At 37.2% G+C, this 24,048-nt stretch overlaps 1 protein-coding gene and 1 pseudogene across 3 annotated transcripts in view; one reads left to right on the top strand and one right to left on the bottom strand.

Annotated features, from left to right (window-relative positions):
• The window catches only part of LOC139004424 (ras-related protein Rap-1b pseudogene), a 145,571-nt pseudogene extending 124,170 nt beyond the window's left edge, over window positions 1-21,401 (top strand).
• Window positions 1-24,048, bottom strand: part of CADM2 (cell adhesion molecule 2) — a 1,200,411-nt gene that overhangs the window by 528,794 nt on the left and 647,569 nt on the right. The window lies entirely within an intron of this gene.

The raw sequence follows: 24,048 nt of genomic DNA, 5'->3' as shown, positions 1-24,048 counted from the left end.
TTTTTTTGTTTTTTAATCTAGTATTCATACAATTCTTATTAGGGCAATTTCTTTAGTGATGGCTTTGTCTAAATCTATGGCTATGAGACTATCATACTCACTATAACACATGCTTTTTCTTTTTTATATGAAGGCATAGATATAAAAGTATTGCTGACACAAAACTATGAAAAGGAGTTAAATTCCATCCTCTAACTTGTGTTTCATTCAGGCCAAATTGCTGTTTGATTACTAATTTTGTGGTTATAGTTTTCTCCTTTGACTCGTTTGATTGATGGTTTGACAGCAGCTCCTTTAGCATTTGGTGTTGAACAACTGAACTGAGACAACCATTAAATGGGGTCAGTTATGCTGCTTTGTTCTTAGTGGTGAATATGAAACTAGGTGTTGAGGAAATCACTTGGTCTTCAGGATACCAAATTCTTTTAATAATAAATCACAATGAAAATCTATATCCATTAGGAACCCTCGATGTGTACTTTTCTATTGTCTTGGTGTTTGCATTATGTAATAGTATATAATTTTACTAATGTTTAGTTTCAATCATACTTTACTCAATTAATATGCAATTTTAATTATATTATAAAAATTACTGTTTTCCAAAACTTCCCTGGATCACTCTTAAATTCATATATTAAATTATGCTTAAGTAATATCTCTTAAAATCATCAGATTTTTTCTATTGAATCATTCTATATGTTGCAATAAATGCAGAAAATTGCCAAAATGTTTTTATTTGTTTGTTTTAATATTTGATTATTTTGTCTATCTCTTCTGTTGCCTGATTGGATTTCTATCTATGAGTACTCTACTTATAAGCAGATTTCTCCTCACAAGTCCTTTCCACCAAATACAGAAACTATTTTCTCTTTATAGAACTCATTGGGAACAAACTGTATTTTACAAGTATTATTAGATCTTTTGCTGTGACTCACTCCCATGCAGATGGCACACATCTGAAGAGGCTCTGTTCTAGCTAGGAAAGATGCAGCTGATGCTCTGAAAAATTATTCTCTCTTGGTGAAAAGTTAGCTTGCTACTGCCTTCCCTGCTGCATTATTAAACACGAAGGAGCGATTCCCTTAATCCCAACCATCTGCTCTTCCCCTACTAAAAAGTGAAAACATCCCCTTGTGTTTACAAATGTTGCTGCTAAAGCTTCACAAATTCTAAGAAATGGTTCTGAAATTTCTGAATACACTACAAGATCAAAACAAAATCCTAGTCACCATAAATCTGTAAGAAATAAACCAAATTTATATCACACGATAAACCAAACCGTGTTTTAATGTAATACAATTATATTTAAACTGCAGTCTCAGAATGTAAATTATTTTAGCATCTCAGTATAATATTTGCATTTTAAATGTACCCTTACTTGTCCAGACTTGCAAAAGTACATATGCTAAGGAAATGGATCATCTTCAATTCTTTTTCATTTGCACAGATTGCATAGTGCTCAGAATTTTAGCATCAATAAAGGTTCCGTTTCACTGATATTACAAACAAAACAAAACATTTGACTGCTCAGATGAATAACAGGCTGAAAACCTCTAAACAAGAAAAGAAGAGACAATTGTTATAGACCAATTTTTTTTTATTGTCAGAAAAGTTACTTACATTCAAGTGTTGCTAGGCAAAGAGTAATATTACTGTGGAGCAAACTCTTATTTTCTCACAAGAGGTTTTGTAAACCAGAATCATCTTAGCTTAAGAGCTCCAAAATACTAATCAACCAAAAAGCATTGCAATCAAAAGAAAATGAATTCTTAAATTTTTTAATATGATCATCTTTTTTAAAAAAAAATATTAGGTATAGGGTAGCCTAAAAGTTCTTCCTAGTTCTCTTTTGCTTATAGTAAGAACATATTTTAATTAACATTAAATTTATTTGTTTTACAATTTTTCTTTTAAAATTTTAGAGAGAGAAAGGTGGGAGGGATAGGACTTGCAACCTTGTATATAAAAACAATGCTCTTACCAACTGAGCTACCCAGCTGGGCCTAACATTAAATTTATTTTTGTTGACAGCCAGTTGCTTCAGCTTTCTTCTAGGACACTGTCTTTGTCAGACCAATTTTCATTTCACAAAATGTATTCCTTTTAGTCTTAGCAAATAATTCCTTATCACCTAGGTTCCAGACCCTTTTCACCCATTTTTTTTTTCTCAGTGACATTCCTTTAATTGTCCCTACACTGTTCTTTTAAATTCTATAACAGTTTTGAAAGTATTCATTCTTATTTAAAATGGAATTCATATAATTAGCTGTTTTATTGTCACAGTACCCAGTAAATAAAATTATGCTTTCTTTGTAAGTCTTTCTTCAGATATTCTTTCAAATTACTCTAACATACCATGTGTTTATTATTCTAGTCCATTTACTTGTTCTAGTGGTTTTGCTGCTTTCTGAAAGTTTGCGATATTTAGGTAATGAGTTCACTATGGTCAAACACAATGAAGCATTTGCCTTCTCACATCCTCCACACTTGTTGCTTTAAGACTTCAATTCTTGATATTTATGAAAAACTGTTTTCTATACCTTGGCATGATCTTTGGGGACATGTGAAAGGCTACTTTGGTATAGATGTAATTAGCAAAATATGTTTCTCTAATCAACGTGTCAGCCTTCTGGTTGGCTCTGCCTGTCTGGTGAACTTTGCAGAAAGGCTCCTCTCTATGTGAACTATCGATGATCACCAAATTAATAGTTTCATGTTAGATTTATTCTCATCTAAACCAATTATACACTCCCTGAGCCTGTTCTTAAATATATCTATCATAAAACTGTCTCTTTTTTTAAATCCTCACCTGAGGATATTATTATTTTTATTACTTTTTTTTTTTTTTTTTTGAGAAAGTGGAGGGGAGATGGAGAGAGAGACACATTGATTGGTTGCCTCCCACAGGCACCCCTACCAGAGCCAAAGATTGGAGGTACTTGCTCATATATATTATTGATGTTTTACAGAGAGGAAGGGAGTGGGATAAAGAGTTATAAACATCCATGAGAGAGAAACATAGATCAGCTGCTTCCGGCATACCCCCTACCTGGGATGTGCCTGCAACCAAGGTACGTGCCCTTGACTGGAATTGAACCTGGGACCTTTCAGTCTGCAGGCTGATGCTCTATCCACTGAGCCAAACCGGTCAAGGCTGGGGTATTTGCTCTTGACTGGTAATCAAACCTGAGACCCTTAGGTCTGCAGGCCAATGTTCTAACTACAGAGCAACTGGCCAGGGCAAACTGTCTCTTACGATAGACTTTAGACCAAGTTTCTTTTTTCTTATCTCTAATCTTGGAGCACTACTCGTTTCCTAATTCGCTACTTGTCCCATGCTACCCATGTGGCATTTTACCTTAAATCTGATGTTTATTTTCATTTATATATTTTACTAATTTCTTCCATTAACATATTTTCAGTAATGTGTTCTTACTCCTCCTTTGTATTTATTGTCATTTTATAAATTTTGAACCTTAACTCCACCAAGTTTCATGTAATTTGGTTAGAGTTTTCATGGTGATTATAATTGTTTCTATGTTCATAATAAAAAGAGTATCGATGCATTTCTAGATAACACATTTTTCAACAGAACCAAAGAGAAAGTCACATGTATACAGCAGTGTTACTTTTTGTGTTGTCTTTATATTTTCAATGTGTATATTTAGGGGTTATTGTCATATTTATACATCAGTACAAGTTCAAGGCCAAATGGTACCCCCCGTAAGGGATGGTGAAGCACATGGCTGGCGCATAAGGAGGAGCAGTGTGAGCTTCTGGAGGCAGATGTCAGAAGCATGATTATAGCTGGTTAGAGTTAAACGGTCTTGTAGCTGATTATTACTTTGTTGTGCCTTTTACTGGACCACAACTACTTTCTGAATAAAATGATTCAACTAAAAGCCATTGCATCTAAATAATTTGGCTTTTAGTATCAGGAGCTCAAATATTATGGCAGGAGAAGTAGGAGCACACAATTTCTAAAATGAGGTTGCAACTCTCACTTCTGGGCAATGAGTCAAACAAAACAGCGAAGTAGTAAAATGCAATGTTCTTTAGAGACCCCCTACACACGCACTAGCATACAGACACATTTCTATCCTTTAGAGTAGTCTCTCACTACTTCCCTAATCAAAATCATCCCTGGGGACTCCCTCTGGTGATCTTTCTAATATAATTTATATCCCTTTCACTCTTCTGTGGTATTTATATTTTATTAGGGATAGCATTTTGGAAACATAAAACTTAAAAGAATGAACTTTTACCAATAAAATATTTAATGCATTCACCATCAGAACGTGGAATGGACAGGCATTCAAAGACTTTGGAAATCCTGTGAGGTGGGGAGTTACTCCCACTCGGTGTCCTGCTTTTACATTACAATCTAATTGGTCCTCTGAGCAGGTGCACTATTTACATGTACCCTAGTGTTTGCCCCAATGCTGACACTTACCTTTGCTTACTGGCCTCCAAATGTAGTTACAAATAATCCCCCTAGCATACTGTTGCTACTGGAAGCACATGTTTAGCTCTCTGATTTGCTGAGTAGGACTGCATAAAAAAATTTGGTACCAAGCAAAGCTAAGATGATGCAGAGGTACTTAGGTGAAAATAGACAATTTTGCAGCAGATTGCCTAACATATTGGCATTTCTCAAATCACATCTCAAATCAGATGAAATAAGTTTTCAGAAAGTGATTTAGCATGAAGAATACATTATTAAATTCAACATATAAAATGTTCATGCATATCTACTGGTTCTCGTTGCTGCTTGCCTGCCGTCTTCCCTTGTGCGACACTGCTATCATAAACTTCACTGTCAGTGTGGTGTGAGCGCTCTCCCTCCAACCAACTAGCAGGCATGCTCTTTAGACATCATCTCTGCGTAATTAACCACAGGTAGGTCACCTTCCTACTCTATTGAAATCAAAACATCGGTTTTAAAATATTTTTTTTCTATATATCATCAACAGTGGTCAGGCTTTTAACCAATGTTAGCATCTTCCTGTTACTTGAATTTGCATTTTTGGTAATATTTTATGGCAATTGCATTAAATTACGTGAAGGGTGCATTATTTACTGTGACATATTTTATTTCTGAAATAAGTCAGCTATGGAATTTACAAATTACCTATTCTTAAGATTTTGTCATTGAATTGAGATCCATTCACCAAGTTTTATGCACATGCTATTTCTTGTTATCATTGCAGGTATCTCCCAGAGGGGACGCTTCATGGGTAGCAAATAAGCCCATGAAGTACAGACAGCCACTTGGTACCAGGTTAAAGTGGGAGCACAGGGTACAAAGAGATGTGCACACTCAAGGATCATAGGAGGTGGCTAGTAGTGTCACCAAGAATTCTAATCTTGCCACTTTAGTATGTGGTCAGTGGCAGGGTACATCAGGGCCATTCCTCTTAAGAATATAAAATCTGAATTCACAACTTAAGACATTTCATTTAGTATATGGGTGAGGTGACACCTAGCTGGATTTTTTAGTCCATCGAATAATACATTATTTAGGAATACACCCTAGTTTTAATGGAGCTAATAAGTTCTTTCTGTGTGCTCACTTTTTTCATGATGGATTAATAATGTCTGCCAGGAGTAGCTGTATTCTTGTCATCCTGGCCTTGGTTTATGTCTAATTTCCTATTTTTTCCCCAGAGATAAACACGTAGTAGCTTCCTCTGACAACACATTTTCGGCCAGGCTCGACCTTAGCCACTTTATATACAAACATTTTTAATCCTCACGATTCCCAATAAGGTAGGTATTGCTATGCCTATTTTCAGAATAGAAAACTAAATCTCAGCAAGATTTCTGTACTTAAGATTAGAATTTTCATTTGTATGGTACCAGAATCACTCTATCACAATGAATCCCATGTGTTATCCATTCTTCATTGCTCCTCACCCTCATGTACTGGAATCTCCATTTGTCAAGCCCCCTACCTTTCATAGGGAAATAGTCATGGTTGTCTGTGGGCTAAAAGTAGTTTACTCCTGACATAATGGAAAGCCATTAGGCCTACACACCAGAATGTGAAGACTATTTTGGGTTACTTAGTTGGCATAATGCTTGGATAACTTTTCTCTTTTGTAATAAAGTAAAATTATTCAGAGATGATACCAAATATTGAATTATCAAAATGATCTTAGATTTAGAATGTAAGATGTTATTTATTGAAGTTGTGTAGACAATTTTGGGGATATGGTATATCTGTACCTTTTGTTTGGCTTAATTAGTAGATGTGGGCTTAAAATAATCATGTTTGTATTGTTGTAATTGATATTTGTACTTCCAAAAATAAATTTTATTTTCAGCTAATGTAAATATTGAGATCTCTGTAACATTACATAATTTCTATATCTTTTATAACAAAATCTAAATGGGAAATAACAGTTTTATTATGAAATATTGTGTTTGTTCTTATTTTACTTTTTCATTCACATTTTCTTTAAGAGAAATAGATTTTATTTTGCATAGAAATTCTGTGTGCTTTCTTCTTCTTTTTTTTTTTTTTTTTTTGCTACGAATTGCTTAAAACTTGGTTTATTCTGGATAAATGGAGAGTGATCCACCCTAAGAAGTCTGTGAAACAGTTTTGTCTCAGCAGGCTCCATTGTGAAAGCCCAGCATGAGCAAGGGGAGGGTGACATAGGCCATGCCTGAGCAGACTGCTGCCGTACATTTTAAATATTCATTAATTACTACCAGTAGATTAGGGTAAAATACTGGACAAATGTGAACAGCAGGAACATCAACCACACTTTAATTAGTGGTGGCTCCCCAATAAACAAAATCACAGAATGTAGAACAAAACCCCAGAAGGAGCATGGCTAGGTTTAGTTTTTAGATGTGATTCATTAAGCAGTATCATATCCATTAAATAAATGGTATCATTTGTGTTTATATAGCTCAAGTTTTACTAAGAGCTTCCACACACATATTATCTCATTTGATCTTTACAATAGCCCTGTGGGGTAAACAAGGAATGCATTTTTCTTCTCATATTATAAAATCATAAGACTCAGATTCATTAAACAACTTACCCAACGTGGTAATGAAAAGAATCAGGATTCAAATTCATATCTCCAAACTCCAAATCTAATACAATGCGTTAGTCTGGTTTTGGTATTATCTTTAAAAATCAATTGCATTCTAAATACAGATACACAATAAATCTTGATAAATTTCTAGAATCACTAAATTTGATTGGACTAATTGTTCTTCAAATTTATTCTCCAAAAAAGCTTAAATTTAATTGATAAAATATTTAGAGTTTCTACAAGGAGTTATCTTAGAAGCACAGCTTTGAACTTCTGAGATAATGGTACAAAATCACAGGTTTCTGAGAGCTGAAATGTAACTTTCAGACATTACAAGCAGAGCCAGTCTCTCTCGGAACCCATAAAAAATTTAAAATATTGTGCATTCCTCACCAAGGACACTATCCTGTTTCTCTCACTTCCTTAAAATAATAAACAAAACAAAACAGAATTTTTGCTATATGAACATCTGAATAAAAAAAGAGGTGTTACTTTTTCACACAAATATAATCAGATATCACCAGTTGATTGGTGCTGACACCTTAAATGTCACATCTTCAGAAAAGTAGGGAAATCCACTTATCCCCTTTTAATGACAAATACCATAACATATTTATAAACACATAATACCATAGCATACATTTATAAACACATAAACTATGGAAATCCTTTTATTCCTTTTGATGACAAATACCACAACATATATTTATAAACACATATATATTTTATGAACACATTTATAAATTAGGACTTAGAATTATTTTGCATTATTGTAGATGGCATAATATTATTTGCATAATTTGTTTTTAATTTTGAACTTTATATCTTAGTATAACAATGAACCTTTGTAGACATGATTAAGGTGAAAGGATTAATTTCCTACAAACTGAAATATACAGAATGTTCCCAGTGGAATATTATCAGTATTCCACACCTTTCTTTTCTGACACCTAAATTTTTCTTATTTTTGTTTAAATATGTAAGGCCCTTAGAACTAGACCATCATATATCATGACTAATGTGCATACACCTCATTGTGTATATATTTATACAAATACTGGATGATCTTTAAACTAAATGTATCTTAAATAAAAATACCTCCTCAATTATGATAAGAAATTAAAATTTTTGCTGTCAGATTTCAATAACATGCCATATTCTATTAGCAACAGATGCTAGAAGGTATTTGTATGATTCTATAAGTATCCACATGATCAGACTAAGTAATCTAAATAAATACATAGATTTGAAAATGTGAGTGGTAGCCATTATATTAGATTTTTTTATATCTTGAATCTTCAAATTGAATTATATCTTAAATTACAGCACTTCGTAATATTTCAATTTTGATAAGCATTCTATCCATCTCTGAATACTTCTTTCTGAAAAATAAAACATTTAATGCTAATATTTCTTATTTAAACACATTGATTTTAGTTATTCTTAATATACAGAAATAATTAGAAATTATACCATTTATAGTATTACCCCTTTCAAAATGTTCAATTGTTACACTAAGAATTATTTAAAAGTTTATTTTTGTCCTATTTAGTCCCACACTTGACAATTATTTATTTTAAAATAGCATCATTCTGTTTAATCCTAATGAAGTATTTAAAACTGTAGGTTCAATTATCTAGAATGTTTCTAAAATAAAATCCTTTCCCCAGTTCCTATTGTGTTTTGAAAGCTTTTAATGTATTGATTTTATTGTGTTTGCATGGAGATATTTTCACCATTTAACATATGCAAAAATATAATTTTAACTTTCTCCTTCCCATGGTATCTTATTATTGCTTTAGTGGGAAAGTCATTTCCAGAAGAGAAATTCTTAAAAGTTCAATTCAAAAAAATTTGTGTGAATCTGGTTAAATTAGCTTTTGCTAGCTGACATATTGTGTTTATATTTTAACCTGATGTAAACCTAGTAAAATATCTAATTCTGCCTTCCAACTATTTATACAAAATGGCTTAAATGTATTAAGACTTCATTAATTTAAGGAAACTCCAAATATATAAAGCCGCACAAATCTCAGAGTCTTTACAGCTCTTATAACAGTGGTTTCGGCTATGCTGGAGATACGCAGGTTCACAGACTGCCAAGGAGTACCTGAAGTATGCAAGAACTTTGAAAAAAATATTCTGCTTAAAGTTCTCAAAGTTTAGGAATCCATTTTAATTACTTCTTAAAAGACAGTAAAAAAAAATAGAAAAAAACACTATATTTATTGAGCACTTCCTATATATCAGACACTATTTACACAGTTAAGCACTTCATCTCTTTCAGTCCTGAGCACATTTTTGTTAGGTATCATTACTTTTATTTTGGAAATGAGGAAATAAATGCTTAGAGAAGGTACACAAATGGCTTGCCAATGATCACCAAGACAACTGTGAGGAAACAAGGATTCCACTTACTCATCTTTTACTCTACTAGCTTCCCAGCATCTGTCCAAAGACCTCCCAAGATAACTAGCTCTCCCATGCTGATAACCCTACTTTAAGTGGTTGCTATAGATTGAATTGTGTCACTCTCAAATTCATATGTTGCAGCCCTGCCCCTAAGGTGACGGTAATTGGTGATGAGGTCTTTGGGAAGTACTTAGGTTTAGATGAGCCCCCGCAGGTGGAGCAGTCATGATGAATAGTACCGTTATTAGAATAGGTATCAAAAGAATTCACTATCTTCCTGACACACAAGGACACAAGAAGGAAGCCATCTGAAAACCAGGAAGAGAGTTCTCACCAAACCTGACCATGCTACCACCCTGATTTCAGACTTACATCCTGCAGAAGTGTAAAAAAATAAGTAAGTACATAAGTCACCCAGTCTATGGTATTTCGTTATGGCAGCCCAAGTTGAATAGGACAGTACTCATGTATTACTTTTGCAGTAAATAGTTTCAAAATACTTTGTATACTAAACATACCAACTTAATAATTTATCATCTACTTGAACACTTTTGGGTTCATTTGTTTGATTTACCTACTTATGATTTCTGGCTTATTGCAACTTTTCATGTTTTGTCTTATTCGATTAATCTTGCTTATTTTTAATCCCAATACATTACTGAGTAACTCTTTAATAACAACTACAAATTAAATACCTTCGTTTAAAGTTAATCTTATCCAGACTATATACCTAAAACTTTTGGTTCACCTTTCTTTGAAGACTAAATACTCATGAAGTTCACTTACCACTTGCTAATGTCTAATTGTCTTTATTTGGCTCTATTTCTGTCTAGAAATGTTCAGGTCATTATCAAGGAACTTGGAAATAAAGAGATGATAGCCCAGCTTTCTACATATTAACACGTTTATTTGCCTCCAGGGATTATTGGGCAAGCTCTCAACTGTTATAGGGTTCAATTCTAAAATCTTCTTAAATAAAAGGTTATTAAACAAAGGATTTTGTCATCGTATTGCAAATACAGAAAATAAGTCACTTTAAAAATAACTACATTTCTTGAAACATGCTTTTTCCTCACCGATTCTTTCATTCTCTGTTTCATAAATTCCTAATCACCATCAAAGACCTTTCCTTTCTTTGAAGACATCCTTGACTTCTTTAGAAAGGATTTGTTCTAATTTTTACAAACCTCTGCTGGGCACTTATGACAAGAGATTAATCATTTTACTTATATAAGTCTCATTCTTTGGATATTAGCTTAATTTCTAAAAGGGATGCTTTAAATATTTGTACACAATATGTAGTCTCTTTGTGATTTGTTGGTTGGTCTAATGAATGAGAGAATGCAATGAAAATATTTTATGAAAGCATTCAAATATGGATATTAATTACAACTAAAACAGATTAGATAAAATGTAAACTCATGTGGTTAAAATAATTCCAGAAAAACAAACACATTTCAAAAGTGTATTGTGAAAATAAATTATTTTTAAAAATCTATGGAAACATTCCACATAATGATGATTTATGTCCCAAGTAAATAAGTCAACAAGTAAAAACAAAGCAAAAACAAAAATCATGCTGAGTATATATAATAAACAACTCTCTTAAAATGCATGTGCATAGAAATCTACACTTTTATAAATGGTAATGAACCTACATTTAAAAGTAATAATAATGGTTAAGATATTCTGAGTACTTCCTATTGGCCAAATCTTTTCCTAAACAACTTTACATTTTTACATTGACTTAATTCTCACAAATAAAATACTATACTAACATAAGACTATGATAAACAAAATTTTGGACATTTGCAACATTTTTGTAATTGGATTTGCTACATATTATAGTTTAGCAAAAATATAAATTCATTAATGAAATAATATTAGGAAAGCCACTTGATAAATTCCCATTTATATAGAGTCTTATTTGATACCAGGAAAGACAGCAAAAATAGGTCAATATTTAGGTCAATTATACCAAGACCCTCCCTGGAATAAATCATATCTATATTTGAAAAAGGAAATTTGATTAGTAATTTATTCAATGCTAATTAGTTTGTAGCCACAAGCCACCTTTACCACCCACATCACCCCTTCATCCCAATACCTTTGGGTTGTTTCCATTCTTATTCTGAATGTTGTTTAACCTAAAATGTCTTTAGGGGATAATTTTCTAACCACCTTTAAACTGCCACCCACAGTTTCTCACAAACTAAGATGCATCAGAGAAGTTCTTTTTTCTTTTTCCTAAATGGAACAAAGGAAATATCAAAACATAAGTGACATGTAACTTTAAACTTTCTACTGGTAATATTGTTACCCTATATTTAAAATGGTAAGTTACATCTAAATTATGGTTGATGGCAATGTAGTAAACAATTGAAATGATTAAAATAGGTCAATAATAACCTAAACGATAAAGCTCCCCAGTTTTAATAATTTCAAATAACTACTTATTTTTTTTTTCTAGTAGTATAAACAGAAAAGATAATGGTACTAATTATTTGTTTTTCTAAAAATTTAAATGTTAAGCCATTGGCAAAGATTTATCTGAGTGGAAATATATATATCTATTCAAAGTATTTGTAGACCAATAGCTCAGACTGATGACTTCCTCCCGTGTGTAATGTAAACATACATATACTGTGGAATGTATGTGTGCACACATAATCATGTGCACACATACACATAAGTACATAAATATCTATACTAATAAAAGGGTAATGTGCTAATTAGACCGGATGTCTTCTGGATGTCCTTCCTGACAAAGCCGGGGCCGGGCGAAGCTGCCTGCCTGTGGTCCTGGTCACCAGTGGCTGTGGCTGTGTCCTGGGAGAAGACGAAGCCACCCACCCACTGTCCCAGGTGCCAGTGGCTACAGCTGCGGCCTGGGAGAAGCCAGAGCCACCCGCCACCAGTCCTGGGAGCTGGTGACCAGCCAGAGGGAGGGAAGCCTGGGTCCTGGGTGCGGGGCCAAGGCACAGGCAGTTAGGGGTGATCAGGCCAGCAGGGGAGCAGTTAGAGGCAATCAGACTACAGGGGAGCAGTTGGGGCAATCAGGCAGGCAGAGGTGGTTAGGGGTGATAAGGCAGGCAAGCAGAGAGGTTAGGGGTGAGCAGGCAGGCAGGCGAGCAGTTAGGAGCCAGCAGTCCTGGATTGTGAGAGGGTCCCAATTGGAGAGGGTACAGGTGGGGCTGAGGTACTTGCCCCCTACCCCCATGCACGAATTTTGCGCACCAGGCCTCTAGTATTTAGATAAGTTGGAGACATAATTTAAGCCCATTTTTGTTTTATTTTCACAGGGCCATCTGTTATTTTAAATGCAAGAACTGACTCTTATTTTATAGTATGACTTCAATAATTTCAGTAATGTAATTTTTAAAATAATCTTCATTTATTGAACTTATTTTCAAAAATCTCATATATTAAAGTTGTGTTATGTGTGAACTTCATTTTGTAAATAGGGCATAGTAAAATATTTGCTATATGAAAAGTGTCTAGTATCTGATAGAGCTTTAACAACTGCCTTATTGTGAGGCTGCAATGATCTAAAACATTTGAAACGTTTTGTTTTTACTGTATTTGTTACAATGTGACATCACTTTCTCATTTCCCCACTAGGAGAAAGGTCAGGCATCCCCATTTGACAGATGTAAAGACTAAGACAGCAAGCAGAAAAGAGACTTGTCAGCTAATTGAGTCAGAAAAAAGGGAGAGTCTGTTTATTACCCAGTCATCTTCTGAGAGCCAGCCATAAGTCTTGCTTTACACAAAAAGAAGGCCAACCAGGGGCTTTTGAAAAATTTTGCTAATTTACAGATATCTAGTCTAATAATGTCAGTTATAATGAGATTTTGCCTGAGCTAGTTTCTTGGAAGTAATCAAAGCCAATTTAATATTTATCTATATTTCCATATACCTTATAGATTTTTGGCCTATGACATTGTTTCACTACTTTAAGACTTAATTTTACCATCATATTCTCAAAATTAAATGTAAGTGTAATTACCTGGAATAAATCAATAGCTATCCCATTTTAGTTTAGCAAACTTGACTCTATCAATAAGCAATGGATAGTCAAGGAATTCTATGACTACATTCATATTTTAGACAAGTCAGCCTAGTACCTGGAGGATGAATTTGCTAGTCAGAAATGCCATCTAGGAGACTGTTGCAGGCACAAAGTGAGAGATGGCTTAGCCCTACAATAAGACAGTGATAGTACACCAAACAAGTGTGGGGGAGCTAAGGATGAGAAGTAAAGAAGAGATTCAGAAAGGCAATGAATGCCTGGTATTCCATAGGCTGCAAAGGAAATATAGGAAAAAGATCAAATGTAGGAAGAATGATGGTTTGTAGGAAGGTTTTACATTTTTAAAGGATTAGATTTTAAACACTATTGATAAAGCCCATGATTCAAACCTATTTGCTCAGATCTATTTATTAGTTGATTTAGATATTGGCATGGGATCTAAAGGTACCTGAAAAATCTTTTATTAAAAGATTTTTAAAAATTGATTTACTCATTTATTTTGAGGATAAAATAAAACACAACTTGAAAGTAACTTAAAACTTTTACCAGCTATAGACTAACATCTCACATTGTGCTTTAATGCTTACAAAGCTGTGGTTCTTAATGACAACTTGGTAAATTCAAAATACAAATAAATATAATGGAAAGGTATGAATGCCTTGACTTCATATTCACAGATGGGAGTAATAAAGATAATACCAATAGCAAGAGACATTAGAAACTAATCACAGCTACTCTATATATGCAAAAGCCTAAGCAACTGAACGACCAGACTGACCAGAATGACTAGAATGACCAGAACAACTGGTCACTATGATGCACACTGACCACCATGGGGCAGATGCTCAATGCAGGAGCTGCCCCCTGATGGTCAGTGAGCTCCCACAGCAGGAGTGCCACTCAGCTGAGACCCACCCCAGGGGCCTACCAGCCAGGCAGCAGCCACTCACTCCCTCAGTAGTCCTGCAGGTCTAATCTCCAGAGAATGGGCCAAGCACTTATGGACCAGTGCCACCAGCACGATCCCTACAGCACTGCCAGCCTCCTGGAAGTCAACCTCGGGCACCTTGACTGCTTCCCCTCCCTAGATGCTCCACAAGGAAGAAACAATATAAAAGTGACGGCAAGGTGGCTCCTGACAACCTGTGAGAAAGTCAGTTTTGGGAGGATCCAGATCCTGGGCTGGCAAGGGAGTCCTACCGCCCGCCAGGACGGCTGATCACATCCTGGCCCACCCAACCCTCTCGGGACCCCAGCCTTGCATGAATCTGGGCACCAGGCCTCTAGTTTTAAATAAAGATGACATAGAACAGAATACCCAATCTGATTTAATTGAAATTGAAATTTATAGTATCCAAAAATAAGAATACAATTATCACTTCCTCCTTTATCAGCACACACAAGTAATAACAGGTTGCACAATTACATTCCATTGCAAAGTATCATGAGTCTATTCCATGGAGAATAGCTAGAGAAAGTGATGCTGATGAATAAACTTTAGTTTTAAGTGCTTGAACTGCATGTAAATTTGCCTGCTGGAGAACTGTTGAACGAAAGAACTCTAGAGTCTTAATCTATTTAGATTATTTTTAAAAATGTATGCCCTTTGCCCTCTTTTTAACTTCACTTAACTCTCATTACAAAACATCTCTATCCTACCAGTATGAAACCCTATTTTACAGAAAAATCCAATGCCCAATCACAAAATGATACTACTAACAATCTGTTCATTTCTGTGGTAAAGGGTTGGTGATGAGTGGTTTGTCTTCTGATTTACCTTTCAGAGTGTTTTATTTGTGCTTTTATCTTTGTTTTCAAACTACTCCATAATCATCAGCACATCTGACATTGCCAACTTCCTACTGTCACTATGTGAATGCTACTTGGGAAAAATGAGAAGAGATGAATACAGAAGGCTTATATAAATCCTGTAATATTAAAGGAGGAATTTTCAGTGGAACAGAAGAGCTGATTTGGGATACTGGATGAAATATGTGTTTTCTAAATAAAAAAGGTATTGTTTTCTTAGAAATGCCATCTATTTGTCTAATTTTACACAGAGCTCTTTATAAAAGAACTGGAGGCCTGGTGCATGAAATTCATGCATGGGGGGGTGTCCTTCAACCTGGTCTGCACCCTTTCCAATCTGGGACCCCTCAGGGGATGTCCAACAGGGGTGTGGGATTGGGCCTAAATGGGCAGTTGGACATCCCTCTCACAATCCAGGGCTGCTGGCTCCCAACCACTAGCCTGCCTGCCTGTCTGATTGCCCCTAACTGCTTCTGCCTGCCAGCTGATCACCCCCTAACCACACCCCTGCCGGCCTGATCACCCCATAACCACACCCCTGCTGGCCTGATCACCCCCTAACTGTTCCCTGATAGCCTACAACTGCCCTCCCCTGCCGTAACCTGCTTAGTCCTCTAGACCGGCCTCCTCTGTGCCATGCAGAGCTGCACGGAGCAGCCACTGGGCCCACCTCTGCTGTGCACATGGCCATCTTGCGGCAGCATTGTGAGAGGGCATCAGGCTTTTATTATATAGGATGATAGCAGATTATTTAACAAACTTCACTTTAAAATTACAAAAAACCCCACAAACTATAGGCATTAAAGGTTATAATGCTAAATTTAAGACATTTAAAATGTTTTTAATAAGAGAACATTAAAAAACTGTTGTTTAAATGTAGCTAATTAGAACTCTAATTTGTAAGTGGTTTATAAATGGTGAATCCACAATGTAAATGGAAAAACCCACTGTAAGGCAGCAAAAATGGAGAAACAATTGATGAAACATTCAAATGGGTTATATGGACTTCACTGTCTATACAGGAAGTTCATTTTCCTGAACTTGACATTGAGGAGAATTTTGTTACAATGATCTTTACTATCATTAACTTATAATAAGATGTGGCCCACAATTATGTTTCATTTGTTGCTATCTCCTCTGGGTAGCTTTTGGGAAACACTAAAGGACTATTATAAAACACAATAGAGGAGATTTTTCATATGAAATAGAGATAACATTATTTCAAACTTTTGGTTTTGGAAGAAAGTACAACTTTGAAAAAATATGCAAATTGAAGTTGAACTGACAACTCTTCAATTTGAAAAGTTAGAACATTAAATCCAAATGAATAAATAAACAAAAAGAGCCACAATGTATTACCATTTAATAAAATAAGACAATACTTCTAAGAGAATACATTTCATACCAACGTGTGTGTGTGTGTGTGTGTGTGTGTGTGTAATCTTAACGTTTTTAGTGTCTTTTGGGAAGTAATACTTTAAACTCATATTTAAAAAATATCTTAGCTTAAGAAACTTAATAGAATTTATAAGGTAGGAATTTAGATATGATGTTTCCAGGGTTGTCAGGTATTCTTTGCTCTCAAATAAGGCTATCAAGTGCCTTGAATCTGCAGGTACTTTGAATTCTTTCTCAGATATGAGGACTGTATGTCTGCAGGTCTAAGATAATACCACTAGAGGGTACTCTTGCCTAACTCCTCAGGCAAACGGTGATTAAATAAGTTATAGTTTCTAACAAAACATCTTTTTATTGAAATATATAAATTTACTACTTATATAACTAGTTTTTATAACATATAAGTAATGTTTAAAGCAAAGCTGGCTATCTTGGGAATATACTAGGAGGTTCACATAATTCATTATCTCTGTAATAATGCAAAGCCACTTACACAGCATTTTTTGTTGTTGTTTTTTGCTAATCACTATGGAAATTGTATTTACACAAGTCTTTATAGGAAGTACATTCTTCCCATCTACATGTCATAAATGAAGGAGCTAAAGTTCATAGAGGTTAGAGAGGTTTAGAGCTCTTCATATTTTGACTCCTGTGTACATTTTGAGTGTCCTCTTATCTATTTGTGTATTTATTTATTTCTCACTCGAGGTTAGTTTTTTATTGATTTTAGAGAGAGAAGAAGAGAGAAAGAGAAACAGCAATGTGAGAGAGAAACATCGATCAGTTGTCTCCCATATCTGCCCAGATCAGGCATCGAACCTGCAACCTGGGTATGTGCCCTGATTGGGAATTGAACCCTCAACCTTTTAGAGTACAGGATGGGGCTCCAGCCAACGTAGCCACCATTCCAGGTCTTGAGTGTCCTCTTTAGTCCTAAATTCTAATTATTTGCAGTTTCCTGAAAAACTTTATCTCACATATTTGTGCATACCATTTAAGAATCATATTTCTAGTTCATTCCCACTTGCACTCTCACATCCTTTCCCTCATTCAATAGAGGAACATCTTATTGTCCTATAGGTACCATCTCAAATTATGTTGTCTGTGGGGAAACATATCCTGCACACAAAATCCTTAAATTACATACCATAGAGTTTTCTTAAGTTGTAAGTTTCCATAATAATACTACCAAGCATATAATCTCATATAATTAATGCAACATATCTATATCATCTCAAAGATATAGTCACTATTATCTCCATTTATCTTGCATGAAGAATTGAGCAAACTATTAGATTATCAAGTTACTAACAATAATTTTTAAAAGTATATTTTTGGCAAGTTAAAGTTTATTAGTTCAAGGAGTCTAATAAAAAATAAGTTGAGAAAAAGATGAGCTTATTGGTACTTGTAAAAGAAAATTCCAGGAGTAGTCCTTTGACAGCTGCCTGCATCCAGACAGTATGCCCCTTTCTTCCTCACGGTTTCTGTTTCATACCCTGGCTAGCTCTGGCAGAAAAGAAAGGGCCTTTAATGATTAAAGAGTTAAATATCCTCACAGAAGGCAATTTTAAGAAGAGAGAGACTCTCACTCCTCTAGCATCCATTTAATCTCCATGAAAGACTCTAGTCCAGTTTGGGTCATGGGTCCTCCATCTGGAGAAAAGGATGAAGCTCCAGCATCGCCTCGGTCAGGGCCAGGTGCCCTTGCTGTGGCCAGGGGGTGTGCAAAGTATACTGATGAACCACTTCATTAGAAACACCTGGCATGAGTGAGAGCAGAAATCTCCCAATGTGTACATGTGGCTTCTCATAGCAAAACTAAGAGATAACTACTCTCCATGCAGAGCTAAAGAAATAGAAAATGCAATTATGGGCTTTCCTGTTGAGCATATATTTTCTTTTGTACAGTTACCAAGTTGGATTTTTTGTTTAACTTGGGCCTATTTGAATGTTCCTATGCTCTAAATGAGATGAAACCACTAAGTCCTTGAAGGGTAGTAATGCCGTGGGAAGCTGAACAGTTTGTGGGTTCTGTACATGATTCAGTCGGGGGACACTTTTTGCAGATGATCCTGCCATGGAGACATACTAAGAAGACATTCTTGTGACTTTGCATCATTTTACGGAATTGGAACAGTGTAAGGAACTGACAAAAAGTAAACCCAAAATGAAGAGAATAAACCAAGTTGCTAAAGGCAAAGCATACTTACAGACTAAAATCCTCATTAGCAGCACAAAGCTAGAAGCCAAATTTCTGCTATCTTGGTAGTACCCCAGCCAAGGACGCACTAATTAGACAGGGAGATAAGCGGTGTTGCTAAAGCAAACCCATCCTTTGTTTATGATTAGGCACTGAGTGACAGTGCTGAGTGAGTGTCAAGGTCCAAACTCCCATTCTCACAGAAAAGAGCAAGGGGGTGCCCAAGACTAAAATGCTCGCCAAGAGTGAGCACCAGAAATAAGGGCTTTGAACTTTAACTGAGCAAAGTCTGACCCCCGCATAGGGAGGGGAACTAGGCAAAATGAAGTGGAGGGGTGCATCGTGTGATAAAGCGAGACATTTTCTGGATACACCGAGGCAGAATCTGGAATCAGTGCTGGGGAAGCAGAAGCTGAACTTTAAAACTAGGACTTACTTCTTGTGGATATTACTACTATAGACTTTTTTTCTTGTTTTTAATCTTTCTAATTTTTATTGAATCTTTTGGGGTGGCATTTCTTAATAAAAATACATAGGTTTTAGGTGTACAATTCTATAATACATTATCAGTATATTTTATCGTGTGTTCACCACCCCAAATCAAGTCTCCTTCCATCACCATGTATCCCCTCTTTACCCTCTTCTACCTCCCCCCTACTCCCTTTCCCTATGATAATCACCATACCGCTGTCTGTTCTATGAATCTTATTTATTTATTGTCTTTGCTTAACCCCTTAACCTCGCCTTTGACAACTGTCAGTCTGTTCTCTGTATCTATGAGTCAGTTTCTAAATCCTAGAAGAAAACAGGCAGTAAAATCTCAGACATTTCTCATAGCAATATTTTTTTCTGATATATTGCCTCAGACAAAGAAAAAAATAAACAAATGGGGCTACACCAAACTAACAAGTACTTGCACAGCAAAGGACACCATAAAGAAATGAAAAGACTGCCCAGTAATGGGAGAACATATTTGTCACTGATACACCTGATAAGGGATTAATATCCACATTTTATAAAGAATTTATAAAGCTCTATGTAAAAAAATAAAAGGACCTGAATAGAAACTTCCCCAAAGAGGACATACAGATGACAAAGAGACATATGAAAAGATGCTCACCATCACTAATCATTAGAAAATTGCAAATTAAAGCCTTCATAAGATATCACCTCACACCTGTCAGAATGGCTGTCATCAATAAACCAACAAACAAGTGCCGGCGAGGATGTGGAGAAAGGGAACCGTCGTGCAGTGTCAGAGAAAGACAAATACCATTTGATTTCACTCATACCATATGTTGCATCTAATGAACAAAATACAATAGACTCTTACCTGGTTTCAGTGATATGGTGGGGGTTGTGGGGCCTGGTCCCTGCGAGTAGAAATGTCATACAGAATGGTGCAATAAAATGACTAGACATCAACAGTCACAGAGGTTCTGAAAAGGGTAAAGCAGGAACAAGATCGGATCGACTTGTAGGGTCTCAGCAAGCCACTGTGAGGGTCATAGTTTTATTATAGATATCTTGGATCTGAACTCTAACCCAGCTACTACATTTTATGCACAAAATGTGTACAAGAAAACATACCCCCCAAGATCACATATTTATGCAAGATCATAACCTGAATTAGAATTTAAAGATTTCTAATCCAGTAACGTTCACTATATCATATTACTTACAGATAGTAAAGACACAATCACCAAGTTCACACCATTTTCTACATTATATGGTTACTGACATTTGGGTTATGAATTAAGTTACTACTATTGTCTCAATTAACTCTTTGCCATTTGGGGCAATGAGATCTTCTCCATTAAAATATTTTATGCGTGAAAACCTTGCCCGAGTCAGGCCTGTGAACCAGCCAGAGCACCATGGCGGGCGCATGTGACAGTGTGAGAGAAACCAGCTTTTGACAAGTTTGCACCACACGTGAGTATAAGCTAGTTGTTCTTGGCTCAGGAGGCGTTGGAAAATCTGCTCTGACTGCACAGTTTGTTCAAGGATATTTTGTTGAAAAATATGATCCTACAATAGAATCTTATGAAAAGGAAGTTGAAGCAGATGCGCTCAGTGTGTGCTAGAAATCTCGATGCTGAAGGAACGGAACAGTTTACAGCGACGAGGGACTACATGGACAACAGACAGGGCTTTGCAGTAGTTTCTTCCATCACAGCTCGGTCCACATTTAACGAGTTACAAGGAATGAGAGGACAGATTTTTCTAGTTACAGACATTGATGATGTTCCAGTGATTCTGTTTAGTAATAAGTGTGATGCAGCAGACAAAAGAGTTGCAGGAAAGGAACGAGGTCAAAATCTAGCAAGACAATGGAACAACTCTGCATTCTTAAAAATCCTCTGCAAAATAAAAAATCAAAGTTAGTAAGATCTTCTATGACCTCGTGCAGCAAATTAACAGAAAAACTCCAGTCCTGGGAAGCCCAGCAATGTCATTGTGTCAGTTGCTTAATATACTCAATGCATTGTAGCTCTGAGCCAGGTCTGGAGAACTGCTGCCCAATTAAACAGTGCCAGCCTGCCAAGGCTGCCAAACCTACCAGCATCTTAAACGGACTTTCTGGGTGGTACCCTCCAAGAGGCGGGCAAAAGCCACTACATCAGTTTGCACATTCTAATCCCTTTCCAGTCACAAGAGAGAGGGTTACTTATAAACAGTCCTATAGCATGCAGCTGGGAACACCAGAGGCTGCAATCCACTCTTACTGCAGAGGGACGTGTTCCCCCACAAATGTGTACGTGTATGGGAATGGTGTACCATATGCTTGAACCTGCCCCGTACTTTGCATAAAAGAGAAACATGGTAATTAGCGTACGACCGCTACCCTTTTCATTGGCTAATCAGTAAGTATATGCAAATTAACTGTCAGCCAAGATGGCGGCCGGCAGCCAGGCACTGAAGCGAGCATGAGGCTTGCTTGCTGCGGACGCCAACGTTCCCCACCTCACTTGCCGGCCTCTCAGCTGCAAGTCTAAGCAACTATGTACTATGTTACAAATAAGAAGCTAAACAAAAGCTCAGAAACCAGCTGGACTGAAAGCAAGGTGGACCGAAACATTGTATCGATGTTTTCAGCAGCGAGGCCTCAGAGCTAAAGCTGGCCCAGAACGAAAAAAAAGAAAAAGAAAACAAGGAGTGGTTGGAAGCTTCAGTCACTCGCCACACGGAAAACAGCCCTCAGCCCCTCACCCAGACTGGCCAGGCACCCCAGTGGGGACCCCCACCCTGATCCAGGACACGCTTCAGGGCAAACAAGCCAGCCCCTACCCATGCACCAGGCCTCTATCCTATATAGTAAAAGGGTAATATGCCTCCCAGCACCGGGATCAGCGGAGCAGCGAGGCTCCCGGAACCGGGATCAGCATGACAGGGGGCAGCACCCAAACCCCCTGATGGCCCTGCGGCTCTGTGTGTGACAGGGGGCGGGGCCACAACCTCCCTATCTGCCCTGCTCTGTTCGTGACATGGGAAGGCACCCCAAGACCCTGATCAGCCCTGCTCTGTGCCTGATAGGGGGTAGCTCCCCAACCCCCTGATCAGCCCTGCTCTGTGTGTGACAGGGTGTGGTGCCCCAACACCCCCCCCCCCACGGGCCCTGCTCTGTGCCTGATAGGGGGAGCTCCCCAATCCCCTGATTGCCCTGCGGCTCTGTGTTTGACAGGGTGCAGCACTCCAACCCCCTGATAGGCCCTGATCTGTGTGTGACAGGGTGCGGCACCCCAACCCCCCCCCCCCCCCACGGGCCCTGCTCTGTGGGTGACAGGGTAGAGCCATAACCTCTCTATCGGCCCTGCCCTGAGTGTGACAGTGGTGGCGCCCAAACCCCCTGATTGGCCCTGCTCTGTGGGTGATAGAGGGTGGCGCCCCAACCCCCCTCCACGGGCCTTGCTCTGTGTGTGACAGGGTAGAGCCATAACCCTCCCATTGGCCCTGCCCTGAGTGTGACACGGTGCAGCGCCCCAACCCTCTGATCCGCCCTGCTCTGTGTGTGACAGGGGGCAGTGCCCCAACTCCCCTATCGGCCCTACTCTGTGAGTGACAGGGGGGAGCTCCTCAACCCCCTGATGCGCCCTGCTCTGTGCATGACGGGGCAGCGCCCCAACTCCCCAATCGGCCCTGCTCTGAGCCTGACCAGGGGCTGCACTTAGGGATTGGGCCTGCCCTCTGCCACCCGGGAGCAGGCCTAAGCCAGCAGGTCGTTATCTCCTGAGGGGTCCCAGACTGCGAGAGGGCACAGGCTGGGCTGGGGGATCCCCCTCCCCCCGCCCCCCGAGTGCACAAATTTTTGTGCACCGGGCCTCTAGTATATATATATATTAGAAAATCAAGGTCATTACCATTGTATTATACAAAAAATGTTTTGATTAACATAGCTATAGTTTTTAAAAAAAAAAAAACTATGGATAGAGTGATCTTGTCTTTAAAATACAATAGTCCTTTCAGTATAATGCCTTACATTAAAGATGTAGCCTTTAATATCAGTTGGGAAGCAAACAAGCACATTTTTCAAATCTCTTATTATATGTTTCCTTTTTTGTTTACATAGGGGGCAATATTTATAGTTGTATGTACAGTGGTGGTCTACAACAAGAAGTGTATATTTTCAAACAGTTTTTTTAATGTTTTAACAATTTTTGTAAATCATGTTCCAGCTGCTGCAGCTGTAGCTTCTCATTGCGAATCCCCTGCTTGCTGACATAAGTATATTTGCAATATGAAATATAAAGGATTGGCATTTTTGCCTGTTAGTGATTGTTTCCCATGTGTAACATTTTAGTTGAGATGTTAAATGATGGACAAGTACAGTGGGTGTGAATGTGTGCAGTGATTTTAACCATGTGTAATTGGTCCCAATACCCAAATTGCAGTAACTATTGCTGTTTCATTTAGCAATGGCTTGTTACTTTGTAGGCATTAACATTTGGGTGTCTATTCAACAGGGAGTTACAGTATTTAAATTGACCAAGCTTATGTTGCAACAACCTAGAGGTGGCCAAATGTAAACTAAAAAGTGGTGCAGTTTTATATAGCAGCACCAATAAGTTTGGATTGCCATGCAAGAGCTTGCATTATAAAAATATTTTATTTGCTAAAATCATTTCATTTTATGTATACTC

The sequence above is a fragment of the Myotis yumanensis genome, unplaced genomic scaffold (genome assembly GCF_028538775.1).
Source record: "Myotis yumanensis isolate MYYU_CA2020_CCGP unplaced genomic scaffold, mMyoYum1.0.hap1 SCAF_2, whole genome shotgun sequence".
In the NCBI taxonomy this organism is placed as follows: domain Eukaryota; kingdom Metazoa; phylum Chordata; class Mammalia; order Chiroptera; family Vespertilionidae; genus Myotis; species Myotis yumanensis.
This window is presented reverse-complemented; position numbering and strand designations above follow the sequence as displayed.